Here is a 20845-nt window from a genome sequence, read left to right on the forward strand (position 1 = left end):
CACCCATTTCTCGCTTAGTTCCCATCTCGACGGTAAGCGCTCTTCGCGTTGCGCTATACTAATAGTTTCCTTTCTTCACACTTCTCTCCCACCTTCGGTTGGTTCCTCCGAAACGTTTCTGGAATAGTTAAGACTGGAAAAGGAAGATTCACTTTTGAGAAGGAAATCAGAAGCAGTAAACAATTTACCGTCAAGGACATGCGACCACAACTGCAAATCGCTGCTCTCTGTTGTGAGAATTTCATTTACAGAGAGCAAATTATGAACTGTGTTTCGCCTACCTAATCATTTCCTCTTGGTTTCTTTCTAAGAGGAACCACCCGGTGTGTGCACAAAACGGCCCAGTGGTGGCATACCAGACAGAGCTCTATTTGCTGCGTTACATTTTGCGGACGACGTTTACATCCTTTTTTGCCATTTACTGTGCGCTTTCACATCGCATACACCCAGATGTCAGTTCTGCCGTTTGGTCTAGGCTTTGCTAGTTAAAATTAACAGAAAAAGTAAAATACATCGTCATTTTAAGAATTTCACCATTCAGTTTTCACATTAATGTACAGCTGAACGTGACAATCATTATGCAATAACAATTTATTAACAGAATTGTTATTTACTTAACAAGTGGGTAGAGCTTCATTTGGGTCAATAGTTTGTTTATCGGATTAACACATCTGACAGTTCTGTATATTTACACTCACAAAAAGCCAAAAATATAGAGCGTCTGTACATGTGGCATTTAACAGCCTGTCGCATTATTTCACATACGAACAGCTAGCAAATACACTACTGGCCATTAAAATTGCTACACAACGAAGATGACGTGCTAAAGACGCGAAATTTAACATACAGGAAGAAGATGCTGTGATATGCAAGTGATTAGCTTTTCAGAGCATTCACACAAGGTTGGCGCCGGTGGCGACACCTACAACGTGCTGACATGAGGAAAGTTTCCAACCGATTTCTCATACACAGACAGCAGTTGACCGGCGTTGCCTGGTGAAACGTTGTTGAGATGCCTCGTGTAAGGAGAAGAAATGCGACATTGCTGCTCGCGTTGGTCGAGATCCAATGACTGTTAGCAGAATATGGAATCAGTGGGTTTAGGAGGGCAAAACGGAACACCGTGCTGGATGCCAACGGCCTCGTATCACTAGCAGTCGAGATGACAGGCATCTTATCCGCATGGCTGTAACGGATCGTGCAGCCACGTTCGATCCCCGAGTCAACAGATGGGGACATTTGCAAGACAACAATCATCTACACGAACAGTTCGACGCCGTTTGCAGCAGCATGGACTATCAGCTCGGTGACCATGGCTGCGGTTACCCTTGACGCTGCATCACAGACAGGAGCGCCTGCGATGGTGTACTCAACGACGAACCTGGATGCACGAATGGCAAAACGTCATTTTTTCGGATGAATCCAGCTTCTGTTTACAGCATCATGATGGTCGCATCCGTGTTTGGCGACATCGCGGTGAACGCACATTGGAAGCGTGTATTCGTCATCGCCATACCGTCCTATCACCCGGCGTGATGGTATGGGGTGCCATTGGTTACACGTCTCGGTCACTTCTTGTTCGCATTAACGGCACTTTAAACAGTGGACGTTACATTTCAGATGTGTTACGACCCGTGGCTCTACCCTTCATTCGATCCCTGCGAAACCCTACATTTCAGCAGGATAATGCGCGACCGCATGTTGCAGATCCTGTACTGGCCTTTCTGGATACAAAAAATGTTCGACTGCTGCCCTAGCCAGCACATTCTCCAGATCTCTCACCAATTGAAAACATCTGGTCAATGGTGGCCGAGCAACTGGCTCGTCACAATACGCCAGTCACTACTCCTGATGAACTGTGGTATTGTGTTGAAGCTGCATGGGCAGCTGTACCTGTACACGCCATCCAAGCTCTGTTTGACTCAATGCCCAGGCGTATCAAGGCCGTTATTACGGCCAGAGGTGGTTGTTCTGGATACTGATTTCTCAGTATCTATGCAGCCAAATTGCGTGAAAATGTAATCACATGTCACTTCTGGTATAATATATTTGTCCAATGAATACCCTTTATCATCTGCACTTCTTCTTGGTGTAGCAATTTTAATGGCCAGTAGTGTATATTTAAATAGTTATTGATGTCATCTCTAGTAGCACTTTGGCGCTCTGTGAAAGTCGTACCGCGCTACTGAAAATACTTACCAAGTTGCTAATTTTTTTACTTTTTCTGTTACTCTTGCACCACACAGTACGTACCAGGTGGCTATAATTGATGTGAAGCTACCCGCGGAGGTACAGTGGGAGCCGTAATTATCGTATGGCAGCGAAACTTGATAGATATTCTAATACGTTAATGCGGAATCGACTTACGCTGGAAAAAATTAGTTCCAATTTTGGCCACCAGGTACAAATCTGGCGCTGTACAGCATCTCGTCGACGTATCTGGCGCTCAGAGAGAACAAATTGTGTAAGCTGCGGTTAATAATAAAATCAACATTATGTCATTCTCGGTTATTTGAATTTCCTGATCACGTCCCATTTCTAATGCACGACATATGGAAACATTTCTATACGTCTTTCTCGTATTCACAGCGCCAGATTTGCATCTAGTGGACACAATTTGAACTAATTTCCCCCAGCGTAGATCGGTTCCGCTTTAGAACATTAGAGTATATACCAAGCTTCGCTGCCATACGAAAACTGTAGCTCACACTCTGTGAGTAGCTGCACTTTCATTATAACCACACGATACAGTAGGAGCAACTGTTTTTTCGTCATCGGTTGTAGAGGCCCATTATTTTCGAATAATCTCGATTCTGAGAAAATGACTTGTCTGGTAATATTGCTCCAGACATAATGCAACTGCAAAACATAAATCTGCAGTCTTTTTCTCCTATTGTATCTATTAAGTGCTAATGTTTTTTTAAAACGCTACAGGACACCCATTTTTTCCAACTTTTCGCGTTACATGGGCAAGACTTTTGGTCTTAAATCTGATAGTACCCCGTACCCCCAAGAGGCCGCCGAACAGAGCAAACGGGAACCTAAATATTCCACTACAATCGTTTAGGAGATCATACGGAAACGATTGAAATGAGAATGTTATCGCTTTCTGATGCAACAAATTTTGACTAGCGTATACAATATCAGTCACACTGAGTGTGCTATAGGAGTGCAGTATCATTTAAAATGGATATTTTTTCTGAGAAACTGTTTTACCTTGTTCTATGAGTCAAGACTTTTTGTGACTGGCGAAGTAAACAGATAATGTGCGAATCTGGGGAATACAAAATTCACGGGCTGTCATGCAGTATGTTCGCAAGTCACCAAAGATTAATGTTTTGTGTGTTTTATCGCTTTGAGAAACACAGCGATCTACGAGGTGTAGAAATTTTTCTGTTTATTTTCAGTCAATTATGGCAGGCAAATATGCGTAGATTATAGCTTTCAGTCGACTATATGATGTTAACTGCACTACATTTTCTAGTTTCTTTCTATGTTCCATTGATTCCACAAAAGCAGACCGGGTAACAAATGAATCACCCCAAGAGCGATGAAGCTATAGTGTAGAACATAAGCTATACCTTTGATAAAGGAAGAAGAGACTCCTCATGTTTGTTCAGGTATACCATATCCTGCAAAGCCACTCACTGATAATTAGATTCCGTAAAGCTACTAAATTGCGTTCAATTTTATTTGTTACGTTTGAGTCGCTGTTCCAAACAGTCCCAGACAAGATCGGCTGATTTAGCGGTCCACTGGAGATGCCTGCATGTTCGTCAAAGCAGCACGTTTGCCTGCAGGCCTCAAAACACGACAGTTGTCATCTTAGTAGATAAGGTTGTCCACAGTATACTCATCCTGAAGATGAAGAAGAAAGGGCAACACCAGGGCACCGAATGTTGAAATAAACATCGTGGTTGATGATCACAGTTACATGAATGAGTGGCCCAAGGTATGATACGAAAAACTGGTACCAGTTCTCACCATCAACAGCACTCCAAAGTGACCAGTGTCTTGTTTTAAGGTGACTAATGTTTTCTTCGGTGAACTTATCCTGTTATTGGATTTCATTTTGCTGATATATCTCTGTTTGTTTGCTTTTTTCCTTGACTTCATATTTGCAAGCATATCTGAAGATCCAGAATGAGATTTTCACTCTGCAGCGGAGTGTGCGCTGATATGAAACTTCCTGGCAGATTAAAACTGTGCGCCCGACCGAGACTCGAACTCGGGACCTTTGCCTTTCGCGGGCAAGTGCTCTACCAACTGAGCTACCGAAGCACGACTCACTCCCGGTCCCCACAGCTTTACTTCTGCCAGTACCTCGTCTCCTACCTTCCAAACTTTACAGAAGCTCTTCTGCGAACCTTGCACAAATAGCACTCCTGAAAGAAAGGATACTGCGGAGGCATGGCTTAGCCACAGCCTGGGGGATGTTTCCAGAATGAGATTTTCACTCTGCAGCGGAGTGTGCGCTGATATGAAACTTCCTGGCAGTTGGTAGAGCACTTGCCCGCGAAAGGCAAAGGTCCCGAATTCGAGTCTCGGTCGGGCACACAGTTTTAATCTGCCAGGAAGTTTCCTATCTGAAGATGGTTATTGCTGACCGAAAATGATATTTTCATAAGGTTTTACGGTCTCATTTCCTTCATGGAGCAGAAACTTGTGAGGATATGTTGCGAAACTGGCCTATAGCTTAGCTAAAGATTGACAGCGTGGACTTCATCTACCGACAAGATATTGGTTCACCACATATCTGTCTCCATGCTCGTGAACCCTTAAACACAACAGTGGGGAACTGATGGATAAATCGTGGTGGGGATGACGATGAGCAATTCCTACAACTGCATCCGCAATCAACTAACTTTGCTTCAAGCGATATTCTTTAACGCTCGTGCCATCTTTACTAGGAGACCTAACATACCACCAGTGCCTTCGAAAAGACTGATATGGATATGTTACTTTGAGTGTCGTAAGAGCTTGATTACAGACTCGATATCTTCAGAATTAACTACAGGGAATACATTCAGCACTTTTAACTGAAGCTTTATACGATCCTCTGTGTGACCGTAAAACCCCGCAATAGTATGTCAAAAACTACAGCTACGCTGCAATGGCGAAGCTGCGTCATTCATTTGTAACCACCCTGTACACAGTCAGTATGGCCACAATTAACAGTCGTATTTCTGTTCATTTCATAGCTCACCGTGAAACGAAATTTAGTGATAGAAGAAAAGTGCTACTGTCGGACCATCAAAGCACATCCCATATTGAGCTACATTCCTTGCTACATTTACTACACTGTTCTCGACGGAACTATTCGTATAAGTGCTGTGTGCCATTACATCTGCGTTGTTAGAAGTGACATATTGTTATAAGAGTTAAATAAAACTTTCGATCGCCGGCCGGAGTGGCCGAGCGGTTCTAGGCGCTACAGCTGCAACCGCGCGACCGCTACTGTCGCAGGTTAGAATCCTGCCTCGGGCATGGATGTGTGTGATGTCTTTAGGTTAGTTAGGTTTAAGTAGTTCTAAGTTCTAGGGGACTGATGACCACAGAAGTTAAGTCCCATAGTGCTCAGAGCCAAAACTTTCGATCATAGGGACAGCCTAGGATAATCCATGGCAAAGAAAAAGAACCCAGCATAATCCAATTACAAGATTAGTGGTTAACGTTTGGAGTTCGTCAGATAGTTTTGAATATTTATGTATTTATGTATAATAACGAGAAGTGATTTGAAATGGCATGAATATACAGTTTAAAATAAATAGCGTACTAAGGAATACGAAGGGAAGAGTTACATAAATTGTAAGGATTCTGGGCAAGTGTAGTGCATATGTAAAGAAAAATTTATACCAGACACAAGTGTGGCCAATTCTGAACTATTTCTGCAGCGTTTGGGTACGTTATTAAGTAAAAATTACACTAGACATCGAAAGAATACAGAGAAGCGCTGCTACGAACGTAGCAGATCAATATAGTCTTTGTGGAGTAGTAATAGAGGTGCTCAGGGGATACAAACAAGAAGAAAGGCGACGTTGTTCTTTGGAATACGTGTGTGGAAAGGTGGAAAGGGAAGAAACTCTAATAAGAAGTCCAACAGGAGGCGCCTTCTGCTATGCATTTCACAGTGCTTTGCAGACTATGTATGTAAAGACAGATGCAGAAACCGTATTGGCAAAACTTAGAAAAGTGGCTTTTTAAACAGAGTTCTGCTGCCACTGTTGCATAATATGCAAAGGACTCGTGAAAATAAGAGAGATTGGGGGCGTACAGAGCGCCTTTCATTGTAGCGTGGATTGTGGAGAATGTGTGTAGATGTGGACGTAAGTTTTAAGATGACGATGTAGTGAATCTCATTGTTCCAAATTCCCTTTGCGCCACCATTGTCTGTGCCCCTTGGCATACATTTAGTTCTGTGCTTCGCGGGACGTTTCCTGTTGTTTAACCGTTTGCAGGAACTCCAAAAACTTTATCAATTATAAGTAATACAGGATTCAAGTTGCTTGTAGGATGTGTTGGTAAGAGTACATCGCAAGACGATGAGATGCGTTTTTAAATAAGCGTTGTCCAAGAGCTGGGCACTGAGATGTGTAGACGGGAAGCGAGTTCGAATCCCATTGAGAACAGGCGTAAGTATGGTCGCCGTGGGCGTAACGTGACGTAGCTAGCAATCCAGCTCCGTATTTCATCGAAGCCGCGCTTTTTGTAGCGTCTATCGACGGTGTGAGCAAAGTGGAATTGTATACGGCGTTCTCATCTTTTAAAGTTGACAGGATACGGTAAAAATATTTTTTAATCTTTTTCAAAATCTTACTACTTGCTATAAAAACAGAAGCTATACCTGGAGCTCAGAAAGGTCCATGACTTTTACTCTCCTTTGTAGCTGAACACGTCACAGGAGGCAAACCTGTTTGAAAGGCGAAGCTGTATATATGTTTGTGTTAAGTTATTTACAAAACGCGTTATACGCAGAACGCGATAGCCGAATAAAATTCGTGGAACCGCGAAAGTTAACAGCGCTTCCTCAATTTTTCGCGTTCGTCACTCTCGGCATTTTACGACCTACGTCGGTGCAACAGGGCCTCATTAAAGCTCTGCGCACAGCGCTTCCTTTTTGCACTCGCTGTATTACCAGACAGGCGCCGCTTTAAAAAATAAAAAAATATATAACAATAAAACGCGCCTTCCTCAGTGTTTATCGCGAAATAGCTCTCCTGCCCCTCTGTTATTTATCCGGGAACGGATAGTCCGCCTTCACAGTTCGGGCTTCAAATCTAGAGCAGAAGCTGCGAAATTTGTTGCACAAAGATGCGCTCAGTCAATTACCACACGAAAACGCGGGTTGTAAAAATGCTGGGCATTTTTATCGATTTGCGGTGTGGCGGGGAGGGCGCACGATTCGGCGCCCTGCTGCCATCTGCCGACCGAAAGGCGAAGTTGCGTGGCGGTAACTGAGCAACGCTAACAGTAGACAGTCGGCACTCTCCCCTGCGCCGGGCTTTATTTTTTTAGCGCAGCCCTCTTCTTCTCGCCTTCACGATGCTCTCCTTGCGTTCCTAGTTTCTCGGAAGCGATTTTCTCGGTGGCGCGAGTGTTTGCGTTTATGTGAAATGACGGAGGGAAGGATCGCAGGGTAAGTGTAGTATATCACTGAAAATTACCGTTACGTAAACCGTTTCTTCCCTGTATTCTGTGGGTAGTTTGTATCTGTAAGTTTCTTTAGTAGTCGTTTAAATATCAGCGTTCGTAGCTGCTCTTACGCACACTAAAAAATCTGATGGACTGTGGCTCAGCGCAGAATAGCTCGCTTTGTACCACTAATGCAAGAGGCTGTAACATACTAAGCAATAAATGTTCGCCAAATAGACCTCGCGATGATGTTTCAAACGCATTCCTACTTCGATTGAGCGACAGCATCCTCGATACCTAGTTCCATTGGAGAATGGTCTTCATAACGAATACGTGAGCGAGTCAGTCGGTGAAGCTGATGGACATGTTGGTTAGACGCGCACCCTGCAGCAGCCCTGAGGACGCGGCAGCTACGGCGTCGCCAGGACTCAGCGGCCACGTGCTCCTCCCATTTCTCCCGAAACACCCACAAGACTCTCATCATATCGCAAATATCTTACCAAACTAGCTACCAGTACATATCCTTAATTTTGCTTCCATCACTGCACAGTTTAGGCTGTGAAGCGCTTTTGAAATGTTTGTATGTACAAATTACCAAATTTGACACTTTTGTCTAGAGCCCAGTAACTCATCAAATCACACAATGGTGCAAGCTTAGGAGGTTGGCCACATTACTGGACTTCACAATTAGAGACGTGATCAGGCTTATCTCAGGTGACACGTTGCTACACATTGTCCAGTTAGTAAACATCCTAATGCTACCCCTTCATAAGTACCTACTACGTACAATGTACTTCACTGCGGTGTACAGTTTGTATGACATTCGTACTATTGTTTTTCTGTCAGGAAAGTGACATTCATACGCGCGCGAATACTTTGCATTTTCACGGTTTAGTAGAGTAGTACCTGAAAATACATCGTGATCTGAAACAACAACGCTAAGGAAAGCTTCAAGGATCCAGAGACATCTGCCATTTTCAGCTGCAAGGAGAATACTGATGAACGGTGAAATAGTTTTAAAAGTTCATGACAAATGGCTGTTGGTACACTTGCATCTAGTCAGTATATATGACGCGTTCTGTTCGACTTGAACTACGTCGGTCTGTGTGCCGGACAGCATAAGCCTTCAGTTGGCGCAGATCATAATTTTTGTCTTGATAAAGGGTGAGGCAGCTGCCCTCCTCTGTCCCTTTCTGTGTACGTCCTTGGTAATCCCACGTGTTTTGATGAATTGTTGGATTCTAGCTGAAGTACTTTCATTTTTACAAATAGAATCATTTGTAAATTAGTTCACTGCCAAAACTGTTCAGTAATAATAACAAAATGAAGGGACTTGTAATGCGCCCAGTGGTAGCCGTTGTGGTGAAATGTTATCATTCAGACAATTGCAGTGGCTGAGATCAACTTTAACATGTGTTATGACTCTGGTAGACACCTTATTCAGACAGCGTACACGCAAACTAAGAATCTACATAGGGCGCCGAAATCTGGGAAGCGTCAAATTTGGTGCGGAAAACCACAGTTCGCACTATTTACGCACCGGCAACATGTGGCCATGGTTTACATTAACGCATACCCGTCAACACTGAAAAATACTACTTGGTACAACTGTACCGGGTAGCCGATACGACGGCATACGAGCCAATGCTAAGAGGAGACGAGCCCTTATAGCAAAAACAACTGAATCGACATTCAGTTAATGTCTTACGTGACCAAGAAAGCATTAAATGAGCTTTGCTTGTTCACTTAAAACGTTAATCGCTTAGCGAATAGTATTACTTGCAATCCCATGCTTCCCGCGAATGAAATACTTTCTGGATAAAAAAGTGCTGTGAAAGTGTGTGGCCTCGTCTTCAGAGTGAATGCCGATCTCTTTGGAGTGAGCCCAGAAACTGTGAAGGATACCGAATTTCTGCCTGAATTTTATGTGACACTGGTAACTTCTCATGAAAATTTAATGAAAAATCTGTTTCTCGCGACACAAATTGTTTAGCGGACACTTCTGACAACATCGTCCGTTTTTTCGTTTCCCATAATTGCATTTTTTTCCGTCTAGCTTCTTATTATTTCACACGGTTTTAAATCTACACTGCCTGACAACAACATTTCAGCAACATGAAGGAAAGGAGAAAACAAATTGAGACAGTATGTGATGATGTTTCGCTGATTACAAATTCAAGACAAATTTATAAAGAAGTTGGCAGTATTAGCCCACTTGTCAGTATGACGTTTCATCTGGATGCATACACTGATTCGATTGGGAAGGATGTCATAAAGCTACTGTATGTTGTTCTGATGCACCCTGGCCCACAACAGTTGCTACTGGTGCTTGATATCCCGGCTACTGACACTGGGACGAAGTTTACGTCTGAACTAGTCACATTTATGTTCTATTGGAGACAGATCTGGAGATCTGGTTGGCCAAGGGGGTACCTCAGCATTATACAGGCAATCCTTAGAGACACATTTTATGTGAGGATGAGCATTGTCTTGTTGAAAAGTAGCACTACTAGCTAACGCATCACAGGTAACACGCGAGGATGCAGAATGTCTGTAACGTATCGTTGTGCTGTCAGAGTTCTCTCGGTCACCACCAACCATGACCAGAAGTCATACACGACGGCTCCCCACACCATGACGCCAGGAGTAACACCATCGTGCCTTTCCAAAACACTGGAAGAATGGGACCCCAGGTCGACACCAAACTCGTTGACGATGGTCATCCAGGGGTTCCGCAGAACCGCGATTCACCGCTGAACACAATGCGATATCATTCGTGAGCTCTCCAAGATTCCAGATCATGGCAACATTCCAAATGCAGCCATTTCAGTTACTGTGCCAACGGCAGCCTACGAATGCGACGGTAATTCGCTAGTCCTACTAGCCTCCGACCAAAGTTGTGGGATCACACAGAATGCTGCAGAGAGACCATTACTTGTTCTCGGTTGGGAGGGTTTACGAAGTGCTTGGTGCACCGTACGACGATCCTCCTTTGTGGTGGTGAGACGATCGGAATCTTGACGACGAATATGCCTGCCCCCATGTCCCCATGCAGCCCAACGTAGGTCCAGTGTCACATCCTAATGCCCCACAAAGCTGCATGAAGCACGATTCGACCAGCCAGTGAAGTGGAGACCCACAGTGAGCCCGCTTTCAAGATCTTGTCAGATGGTGATAACGCTGTCTCGTACGAATACGCGGTATCTGTGTTCTTGACAGTGATTGCTCAACATCTCTCGCAGTTGTCGCTCCCTTTCATACTCTGCCAGGTTTGGTGAAAACACTAAACACTAACATCCACTAGTTGCCGTTACACGTTCACAGAAAATTGTGACTCTAATGATGGCGATGGTGTGTACGTGTACAAAGTTACATTGACATTCGACCATTTCTTCTCGGAGCTTCACATTTTTTTCTGATTAAACCTATGTACAATAGTCTTCACTATACTGGTAGATCTGCCAATGGTTTCTCCGATTTATCGAAAAGATTTTCGCCGGCTTGTGTGGCCGAGCGGTTCTAGGCGCTACAGTCTAGAACCGAGTGCCCGCTACGGTCACAGGTTCGAATCCTGCCTCGGGCATGGATGTGTATGATGTCCTTAGGTTAGTTAGGTTTAAGTAGGGGACTGATGACCTCAGATGTTAAGTCCCAAAGTGCTCAGAGCTATTTGAACCGTTTTTTAAAAACTTGATGCAAATTTCTTTTGTAATATCGCGACGTTTTCGGCCCATGCTACTTAAGTGTTTGAAACAGAGACGGAACTATCCACTACAGTCTATGAAACTGCGTAAGAAAAGGGAGAGGGGCATGTGTCAGTGCGGCATCACATCTGGGATTTTGTTTATTAGGAGAATACTTGTTTGACATCAACAGGGGCATGATGTTAAATAACGTGGATTTATTCATAAATTAAGCGACATACGAACCCAAATAGAGTTTTATTTCTAAATGTTGATATTAACCGATGCAAGGAAAATGGATACTGTTCGTTTCTTACCTACATTTTTATAACTGTGGTTGCTTACATTCTATGCGCTATGGTCGGATGATTACTTTTTGGAGTCACTGTATATGTATGAGAAAGTAACATGTTGTCAAACACTTCTTTGAAAGTACGCCCACGGAACTGTAATAGCAAGTACAATGATATTCCAGAATGAGATTTTCACTCTGCAGCGGAGTGTGCGCTGATATGAAACTTCCTGGCAGATTAAAACTGTGTGCCCGACCGAGACTCGAACTCGGGACCTTTGCCTTTCGCGGGCAAGTGCTCTACCAACTGAGCTACCGAAGCACGACTCACGCCCGGTACTCACAGCTTTACTTCTGCCAGTACCTCGTCTCCTACCTTCCAAACTTTACAGAAGCTCTCCTGCGAACCATGCAGAACTAGCACTCCTGAAAGAAAGGATATTGCGGAGACATGGCTTAGCCACAGCCTGGGGGATGTTTCCAGAATGAGATTTTCACTCTGCAGCGGAGTGTGCGCTGATATGAAACTTCCTGGCAGATTAAAACTGTGTGCCCGACCGAGACTCGAACTCGGGACCTTTGCCTTTCGCGGGCAAGTGCTCTACCAACTGAGCTACCGAAGCACGACTCACGCCCGGTACTCACAGCTTTACTTCTGCCAGTACCTCGTCTCCTACCTTCCAAACTTTACAGAAGCTCTCCTGCGAACCATGCAGAACTAGCACTCCTGAAAGAAAGGATATTGCGGAGACATGGCTTACCCACAGCCTGGGGGATGTTTCCAGAATGAGATTTTCACTCTGCAGCGGAGTGTGCGCTGATATGAAACTTCCTGGCAGATTAAAACTGTGTGCCCGACCGAGACTCGAACTCGGGACCTTTGCCTTTCGCGGGCAAGTTGGTAGAGCACTTGCCCGCGAAAGGCAAAGGTCCCGAGTTCGAGTCTCGGTCGGGCACACAGTTTTAATCTGCCAGGAAGTTTCATATCAGCGCACACTCCGCTGCAGAGTGAAAATCTCATTCTGGAAACATCCCCCAGGCTGTGGCTAAGCCATGTCTCCGCAATATCCTTTCTTTCAGGAGTGCTAGTTCTGCATGGTTCGCAGGAGAGCTTCTGTAAAGTTTGGAAGGTAGGAGACGAGGTACTGGCAGAAGTAAAGCTGTGAGTACCGGGCGTGAGTCGTGCTTCGGTAGCTCAGTTGGTAGAGCACTTGCCCGCGAAAGGCAAAGGTCCCGAGTTCGAGTCTCGGTCGGGCACACAGTTTTAATCTGCCAGGAAGTTTTACAATGATATTCTTTTACTCGCACGTATTAAACGAAGCCCTGATGAAACGAGTTCATCTCTGAATCTTTTCTACCTCCTCCAAGAAATTGGAATGTCCAACAATTCTCAAGAATTGGTCGAACGAGAGTTTTATAATTTCGCGGCCAAATTACGTTTCATTGTGAGTCTCCCAAATATTCCTACAACTAGTTTTTTGTGGTCGTTACGCTTGCAGGAAGATTGAGACATAAACGTAGCAAGACTAAATAAGAACCTCGCTGAGGTATCTTCTAAGTGAGATATAAATAGCACCAAACATCAGGACAGTAAGTAACGCTGGTAACCTGTAGATGCACACGACAAGAGCTGCTTAAGACGATCAACTGGAGTCAGGAAATACGGCCGAACAACTAACAATTGCTTGAATATGGCAGACATTATCCGAAGAGTAACAGTGAGGTTAGAATCCAATTTATGTCGGATCTCGCACTGTTTTGGATCAAAATTTATTGCCGTGATGTGGAACTGAGTCGCAGTAGCATATTTTTCACAGGTGAAGACGGCTTACACCACAGACGAGACAGAATATGGGCTCGAATAAAGAACAGAAATCCTAAAATATTTTCATCAGTGGGTTTTAATTGCCTTGCAGGAATCTAGAGCCCATTCGTTTAGCTACAGGAGGTAATGTGTAGTCGGGTCGAAAATTAAACTGTGAAAATGCTAAGGATGAAATCGAAGCAGAACAAAACTGAAGAGTCGCTGGGAGAGGATAATAGTCAGGTATAGCATTATGGCTACATTTTTTCGTGGAAATTGCTTTGTTTTCGTGGTGAACCTTTCCGAGATAATGGTTTTGGAGCAAGGTATCAGTCTGAGGTAAAGAACCATGGCCAAAAAATTACTGAATCGAAAGTTACAAAGTAAAATATGTTGTGGAATAACTCTGCCAGTGGAATATTAGTCGTTGTTTTTACGATGTACTAAACTGATTTGCTACTTACGTGGTTGCTAACACTGGCAAGTAGGCAAACCCAAGCAACACAGGCGTACGCCGTGAGGAATCGTGTATGGTGACCAGCTCGTTCACCTGACCTGACCTGACACCACTCAGTCAGTTTGAGGGCCATGTGAAACGTACAGCATTGGGGTTGTCCAGAAGAGTACGACCGAACTTTGTGCCACAATGACGTGGCTTCACAGAATCTGGGGAATGCTAGTTTGAATAAATGTTGTGAAGCGCAGGTAGTATAGATAAATGAAACTATTACAAAAATGTATCTACTTGCATTTTTACTATCGTCAACACACCGCTCGTAAATTTTCTCACTTTCGCTAGTAACTTCGAATATGCCATTTCCGAAGTAGGATTTCCTATCTCGTATTAATAAACTGGTCCTAAGAATTTGTGTCATCGTCTCTGAAACAACCTGGGTCACAGCGCAACATTCAGATTTCTAAAATATGCTACGAGTGCCATGCATTTGATAGAACACAACATTCACCGCTCATATTTGCACACGGGGCTTTGCAACAACCGAACCGTATGCGCGCTCTTGCTGACCGCGCAAGTGGTGAATCGCTGTCGACGGGAAATACAGGACATTGAGGAGTATAACTTTGCTCTCTGGAGCTTCGTAAACGTAAAAATCACTATTACGAGATTTCTGACGGCGCCTAATCCGAATTGCACTGTCACACAGACCATTAATCTGATTCAACACGTCATAGTGTATGACAAACTTAAGGAATATCTGATGCGTACGTAGCCATCATTGTAACAGAAGCTAAGCGACAATGCGATCTGCTGAGTAGCATTACTCCACCGGTCTTTTGGATGCATAAAAAGCTGTCTACATTGTCGAACCTTCAGTACCATTGTTAAGCAAGCGGTCGAAGGATTTATCGTCATCACGTCCGATACAAATTGCGGGTACTTTGAATGGAAATCGTCAACTATACGAAAGTCGTACGTTTCGTTCAGCACATTTCTGGCGGTAACCGAACCAGGTGGTGCACTCGCAAGATGTAGGCGGTTCAAACACCCAACCAGTTTATGATTTTTTTCGTGTTTCCCCTGAATCAAATACTGGCATCGAGTCTTTGGACGCGACCGATTTCGTTGTCTTTTCTGAGATTGTGCTCCGTCTCGTATGACCACATCGTCGTCGGGTCGTTAAAACCGAACCTTAAATTGTTTCTGTAGGAACGATGAGAACATCGCAGCAGAGCAGGAAACGATCACCTAGATGTTTGCCAGGCAAGTCGCCAACTGTATACCTTTGGCTTATAGTCCCTTCTCAGACGGCCCCGGGAGTAGACGAACAACCAGATGCCACCATAAGTGGAACAGATAATGGGTAGAAAACTTGCAGTATTGTATTTAAAATGAAATATACGTCCAAACCGACTTTTCCGAGGAGCACGAATGCCCATAATCTTTTATTACGCCTGGACTTCCTGACTCACTCATTTTGACTTCTCTATGTTTAAAGTGCATAGGTTTATTGTAATGTAATGCAGACTGACACGATAATTTATAATACGCACTATTCCATACCGTGACGTATACGATCTTCACAGTGGTGCTGAGATCTACTGTTAGATCTTTCTGCAAGAGAGTTTGTAAGTCTAAGTCGATGCTAAATATCTCTGGATGTTGTTCTTGGCAGTGAAGTGATCATTCATCACTAACTTCCTGTACTGAGAATGTGGCAGTAATATTTCTTAGATTTACCTACACTAGGAAGGTGTTCTATGAGACCATCATTAAAAAAAAGAAAGAAAGTCTATGATCATGCCCTGAAGACTATGCGACGTCGAACAGCCGGCGCGTCACCTTGTGCTACTATGGTGGAGGGCAACGGCGTCACAACAGCGCTCCCCTGCCGTTGGTGACTTCCAGACGTTGGAGCCGCCACTTCTAATTCAAGTCGCTCCTCAGATGGCTTAGTGTATCCCATTCCAGTCCTCCCACCATGGAAAAATCCCTGGCAGTACCGGGAATTGCACCTGGATCTCCCGCATGAGAGTCAGACGCGATCACGACGTGTTTTTTTATTTTTTATTACTTTTTAAATGGTTACTTTGTCGTTTTCCTTTTGCGGAGAGATCAGTGTTGTGTGTAACTCACGTAACGTCTTTCACACACTAATGTTGACACCTTTACTTAGATTTTATTAGATCATTAAAGTAAATCGCAATTGCTTTCATTTAGCACGAATAATCCATTTTGAAATATGGTTTTGTTGGTGGCGGCTTCCTGGCAGCGAGTGGGCCAGGCTACACCGAGCATTTAACAGCAACGACTCTGGCCTCGAGTGTAAGTACTGATAATCTGGAAAAATCTTCAGTGCCCTTCCAGAAAAAACAGAAGTGCCTCAGATGAGATGCAGTAACGAAGTGTCCCCTGGTAGCAGAGTATCAGTTTCTTGTCTCCCCTGACATACTACCAAATTTTCCCTTTGTGTGTCTTTACTTCTGCTAACCAACTAGTATTCTGAGTCCCACAAATCCAAACATTAGCTAACTTACTACTATTGAGTAATGTCCTGTTTTCCCTTGCTAAAATGCACACGCATCAAAAAATTTCCCTCCAAAAGCAACGCACAATAGTGCTTAGTTTACCAAAATCTGCAAAACTCTGTGTCCCCTCGGATCATAAAGTTTATGGCCCTTCAGGAAGGGCTCTGGTTCATCCATTGTGCACTATCATCGCTGATTTGCAGACCAGCAACAAGCCGAGGTCCCTTACACGACTACAACAGCGATCGGGAGACGTCTGGAGCAGCACTGCCTGGTAAGATGGTTTCTTTCCTGTATCTTAAGGCCTCGTATTGGATAGAGACATCACACACCTTAGAAATTTAAATGCAGCTTCAACTCGCCTCAGTACTGAATGCCAGATGCGCTGATGTATCCCTGGCGTATTGTGTATAGTTAGGTTGCTTCCCACAACACGGGTACGAAGATTTCCTGCGCCTTAAGTTGGTGCGTGTATCGGTGCTACTAATGGAACATATTTTCAACATTTCGTGCAAGGAAGAATTTTATGTGGTATACTACAAGTACGTTCTGTTCCCGCGTAATTCACATGAGTAATGTACTTTGGAAGTTGTGAAAATGAGTTCTAACCAGAAAATAAATCGCTTTTCGACCCCAGTCGATGTAAAAAATTTGTTCTTTCTTGTGCGCCGCGCGAAGTGGCCACACGGTTACGGGCGCCATTGTCACGGATTGCGCAGCCCCTTCAGCGGGAGGTTCGAGTCGTCCTTCGGGCACGGATGTGTGTGTTGTTCCTACCATAAACTAGTTTAAGTTAGTTTAAGTAGTGTGTAAGACTAGGGACAGATGACCTCAGCAGTTTGGTCCCTCAGGAATTCACACACATTTGAACATTTCTCTTGTGCGAGTAATTCAGCCTGAATGTTCTTTTTATCACTCACGTTTTTCACTAACACTGATGCTATCACTTTCTGCTCTTTCACGATCAGTTTAAACACGTCGTCTTTCTAGCTGACTATGAACTGTTTCCCTACTTTGAGTTTTACGTGTGAGTTGACTTCGTCGGATTGATTAAGAGGTAACTAACTAACTATGGTGAAGATAACATCAGTTGTCGAAACTGCAAATGACAGTGTTAGAATCCACTATTGATAGTCATAAGTGAATGTCAATATATTTAATGTCTTTGATGTTCATTTAAAGAGTATTTTGTGAAAACACACGCGACAGTAAGTGTTGACATCCTCGTTGCTTTATTAGGCACGGCCCTAGTGGATGTGATACGCTACGCCGCACGGAGTAGCCGCCCGGTTAGAGGCGCCATGTCACTAATTGCGCGGCTCCTCCCGCCGGAGGTTCGAGTCCTCCCTCGGGCATGGGTGTGTGTGCTGTCTTTAGCGTAAGTTAGTTTAAGGAGTGTGTAAGTCTATGAACCGATGACCTTAGCAGTTTGGTCCCTTAGAAATTCACACACATTTGAACATTTTTGATACGCCAGCGAGTTATAGGCAAACGTAGACTCTGGATCACAGCGCAAATCAGCATTGTTCACATACATAAATTATGCCGCAATTGAAATAAACTTTTAACATTAAAATAATCTTAAATGCTACAGGGAATCGAAACCCGCACCTTCAAATTTGTAGTCCGAAATTTATAGTTGGTTATTATCCCACATAGCAGAATCATGCAGACAAGCATGAAACAATATCACGAAACTTTGGTTTGATACCTCGAAGAGCGCATAGGTAATGGAGTGCGGCTCGGCCACTCCTTCCAGATGCGTGGGGACAGGCGTTAATGCGTACAGTTTTTCTGCGTTACGAGGCGATCGATCAAATGAATGGTTGCGAGGGTGCGAGCCGCGATAGAGACGCGTGCGCCGCGGCCGCACCCAGCCTGCGGCGCTGAAAACACGCCGGGACAGCGCCGACGGCTGCTCACTCCTCCACATTTGATTCGATAAACTGACAGACGACTTCCAGCGTCAGCCGTTAGCGGGGGAATGGGTTTGCGACGTTGTACGAAATTAAACCAACGTACTTAATTCGAAGAATGGAAACTCAAACCCTTTGTTCTAGTGAAGTAAACTGCAAACTTTCAAAATATATTCGCCAAACAATACATGAAAAAAGCCAGATATGCAGTCTACTGCTCATTAATACACTTGTCTCTAAGAAACTGCCTCAGAGTGCCAACAAAAGTGATCAGACTACACCAACAGACTGTGAGATTGTTCTGACAGCCGACTATTTTTAGCGTATCATTGAAGATTTCCATATGGTATTAAGCTACCAGAAAGTTTCAGACTTCAGTGCCGAACACTAAAAGCTGCACTGATGCTGATCGCAGGTACTGACAGACGACGTACCTAAAGTTTAATGGTGAGAACTACAATAGCGTCGACTGAAAGCTAACCATCACAAGTCAGGACAACAACGTAAAATCTAATTCCAGGTAGCCTTTTCAGAAATTCCAACTCCATTCCTCCCTACAGTGAGTCCAGAAAACCATCTAACTCGGTGAGTGTGCTGGGTACATACGCTTCGTCATAAATACCGTTATGTCTTAACTATCTGCGGTGTTTCCTAATTTCAAATACAAACTGGAATGATGTAACAACTAATATCCACCACTAATAATGTGATTGACAAAAGAGTTTGTGAAGCAATGACCAGCCTAGATGTCACAGAGTAAACAGTAAGCTACATTGAAACCTACTTATTACACAAGTCACTCGTCCACTTCTGTAGCTGAATGGTCAGAGCGTCTACCTGCTATATGGAGAATGTGGGTTCAATTCCAGAAACTATCAGCTACTTTTCCTTGGTAGGAGGACCGGAATATTTCTCGTTACTGTGGTGTCACGCATACTGAATGTGTTATCTGTTTCATGCGTTTTGTGACCTCTCCCCTGCATGTGTGATACTATGGATAATTCATTGAAGTGGTTCAGTCAATATCCGTCAAGGTGTCCTTCAGAGATGGGTGTGTGTGATGTCCTTGGGTTAGTTAGGATTAAGTAGTTCTCAGTTCTAGGGGACTGATGACCACAGCAGTTGAGTCCCATAGTGCTCAGAGCCATTTGAACCATTTGTCCTTCAAAGCGTTTTTAAAACTTCGTTCAGTCTGTCTTACGTAATATGCAGGACCATTTTCACAGCAACCTTCGTATGCAACACTGTTGCTTGTTTTTTATTCTGCGTGCGTTCTTGTGTCGTATATTAATTGCTCGCCCAGCTTTTGACTGATGTATGCTACGCGGATACTAGATTACCTGGATAAGCCGACAGCTTTGTGGTATATACGGTGCATATTCATCGGAATTGTCACAGTCACGATTATTTCCGGCATACGATTGATGTCCGATTTGGAGCAATATCTTATTTCGAGAGAAGACATTGCTGAAGAGGTTACCATGAATGTTTCTGCTCAGAGTTTAACATTTTGCAAGGAAAATTGTGTGCCTCAAGTCAGTTGGCTTCAGCATTCTATAAGGTCATCTTTCATGGTAAATAGCTGCACTGCAAAATTCAAGGACGTGGTAGATAAAGTAATATAAAGTATTAACAATTCGGTGAAAATGAAGAGAAGTGCGGAATCATGTTGCCACAGGTCTCCCAGTCTTGCACAGAAAGCTGGACGCCACATGGCGTGGGATGGGACCTATGAAAAATACGGGCCCTGAAACATACTTGTGACGTCACACTAGTCAGCTTGTCCACCACACTTCGCGAAAGCTCGACTCCTTGTAAGGCCCGCGAGAAATCAATGTGTAATTGAAAAGGCCTTGATTTTGTTGTTAGCTATCGAGAGCTTGCATGTGTTTAAACGCGTAATCAGGAATTATTAAACTCGTCTGAAATAGTTTCTCGCTCCCCGCCGGAGACGGCTGCTGTCACTCGTAAGACCTGCAGTGTCACATGCTGTGACCAACGCGCCACGGCCTGTCTTTCTCGTTGGCCTCGGTGTGAGGTCAGAGTGACTAAACCGCCAAATGGGGCTGGCCCCGCAAGACGAGGCAGCTGAAGCAATGGGGAAAGACAGTATGTGTCAATCAGAGAATAGTTACGGTGTACTGTGGTGGCGTTCTTCATTACAACATGGCCTGAAGACAACCTACGGACGACTTCACACGGAGAAGAATTATCGGGGAATTGGAAGAAGAGTGACGAGTGTAGCACAAGAGTATTATTTCATGTGCGTGGGTAACGTTCTGACCCATAGGCACGCTGCCGGAAGGAGAAGAGCTGATCGACCACGGACAACTACAACAGCAGATGACCGGTACATTGTGCAACGGGCGAGAAGGGACGCACACAAACAACGGGTGCAACTGCAACCCTATTTAACAGGACTGAAAGGCACGCAATCTCGCCCACAGTGGCATGGCGACAGCATGGGGTGGCCTCTTTACGCGACAACCAGTGCGTCCGTTGACAACCGCACTGTTTGGGATGGTGCCAAGAG

The 20845-nt window shown here is 44.2% G+C and overlaps 1 protein-coding gene and 1 non-coding gene across 3 annotated transcripts in view; one reads left to right on the forward strand and one right to left on the reverse strand.

The window, feature by feature from the left end:
• The window catches only part of LOC126248829 (zinc finger protein rotund-like), a 910415-nt gene that overhangs the window by 486612 nt on the left and 402958 nt on the right, over positions 1-20845 (forward strand). The gene's annotated exons all lie outside the window — the stretch shown is intronic.
• Trnas-cga (transfer RNA serine (anticodon CGA)) lies at positions 4207-4281 on the reverse strand. The gene has a single exon. It is a non-coding gene; the product is annotated as a tRNA-Ser (tRNA).

Source organism: Schistocerca nitens, chromosome 3, assembly GCF_023898315.1.
Source record: "Schistocerca nitens isolate TAMUIC-IGC-003100 chromosome 3, iqSchNite1.1, whole genome shotgun sequence".
Taxonomy (NCBI): Eukaryota; Metazoa; Arthropoda; class Insecta; order Orthoptera; family Acrididae; genus Schistocerca; species Schistocerca nitens.